The sequence below is a fragment of the Temnothorax longispinosus genome, chromosome 8 (assembly GCF_030848805.1).
Source record: "Temnothorax longispinosus isolate EJ_2023e chromosome 8, Tlon_JGU_v1, whole genome shotgun sequence".
NCBI classification, from domain to species: domain Eukaryota; kingdom Metazoa; phylum Arthropoda; class Insecta; order Hymenoptera; family Formicidae; genus Temnothorax; species Temnothorax longispinosus.
The window spans coordinates 19273018-19275036 of record NC_092365.1 but is presented as its reverse complement, the minus strand read 5'-3'; positions in this window follow the sequence as shown (position 1 = coordinate 19275036).

Here is a 2019-nt window from a genome sequence, read left to right as displayed (position 1 = left end):
TTTTACGCATGAAAGGCCGTCTTAACGATATTTCTACCGTCTTCTACCATCGATGAAGGTGTGTGCCATTCGAGCGGCTGAGATTATGTACGCGATGATGTACGGTTTTAAAATATCAGTCCGCGCGCGCGATAGAGAATCTCTAAGATAAAGATCTTGCTTTTGTCTAGCTCTCCTGTGAAACGCATTACTAAGCGAAGGTTAACATTCTTCTAAAAGGGACGAGCGTACGGTAGTGCAAATTAAGTCCAGGATTCTTCGTTACGATTGTACAAGTCTGCCAGCTTTTGCTTTTCTTTTATTACCAGCGGTAGAACCTCCTCTTACGCTCTTCCCGGATAACCGAGGAATAGGTACCTTCCTTGAATCGTTAATTAGTTTGAATTCCCGGATTCTAATTGCACGTGCAGTTTACGGCTTTATTTAAAGCAAAGCGCCTATTTCGGACCTGCAAGATCGAAAGGACCGTTAGTTTTCGATGCAAAATGAACTCTCTGTCACACGACTGTTTATTGAAAACAGAAATTGCAACTATCGATCTCGTTGGCGCCAGCTTAAAGCAGATGTATCGTACTAAAACAACAGTTAAGATAAGGCTACATTAATTTTTGAAGTATCGTCGACAATATTTATTGCTTCGAGAATATAAATAGTAATTTATTAGTTTACGAGTCGATTTATCGCACGAATGTCATGAGCTATCAGTTCGTAAATCATAATCTGTCTTGAATATGGCGCAGGTGACCGAAAGGACATACATTTTTCTCCTGGAAGCGGTACGCAAACGGCCTCAAAATTCAGCTCGACGTCATGCCGTGGTTTATCCTGTTTCTCCTGCTGCTGGCCGTGATGGAGGCCTTCCCTCGGGAGGCCACCTGTTCCCGCCTGCCGGACATCTACTGGAACTCCACCAATCCAATGTAAGTCAGCACTCTTGCTTTTTCTTCTTTCGTCTCTCCGCGCCGCATCTCTTCCGTGTAATTATCTTTTATCACGCCCGGACACTAGGACTCTGGCGTCTCGCGCACCAACTCGCGACGGTTTAGAAATGCCGCGAAGCATGCTAACAAAAGTTTACGAGCGGGCTCGCGTATGTCCAACCTTCATGGGCGGATACCGGGCGCGAGTCTGTTCTTTGTTCCATCGTAAGAACCAGTGGGATGCGCGCGGTAAGGCTCTCTTTAAATATATATACACACATGAGTTGCAACGGCATTGCAGCGAAGCATGAGAGCCAAAAGCTACCCGCTACCAGATAATATCGTAACATTGCTACGAAGCACTCCTACCGATGATCGTTCCGCCGCCGTGCAATTGCTGCACAGACGGTGCCGGTAGACATAAACAATGACATAAAAGAGAACTTAATACCCGGAAATCGGCGTGGCGGCGGTACTTTTTCGGAGCATCGCGACCGCATATTGACCCCGCCGGGGGTTTCTCTGTCGCGCAATATTCCCGGTGCTATGCATTTTGGATGCGCGCAGATTTGCGCGGCAGCCAACAAATCTCGCGGTGGTTTTTCGCCCGGCGGTTTTTCTCCGACGTAACCGAAAATAGTTTTTCGCGCGTTAATCGAGAGTGCCGTGTTATCACAGAGATTATGAATATGCATAGGCGTCCCCGTGAAAATGACGCTAAAACTCCGGTGCACGATAATTAGAGAGCTTTCGAGTAAAACGCGGGGGTAGGTAGGTACATATCGCGATTTCACGGTCCGAGTACGCGAAAATACCATGCGCGGTTACGTTTATCGCGGCCGTCGCGTTTCGTTAGTGAGGGCGTATTTTCGTTCTGAAAACGTTACCCTCAAAGAATGCAAGCTCCGTTTAATCTCATCCGAAATATTACCGTGAATGTCCTTGTTCCGGGTGGGAGACGTCCACGTTGAAACATTCCACGGATAGTAACGTCTACTTGTGCACAAAGATCGAGTTTCATGGTTTGCGGGTGCATTGCACAACCGTTCTTACCGTTCGTTCTTTGGCGACGTCCTGCCCGCCTACTCGGCTTTAATTC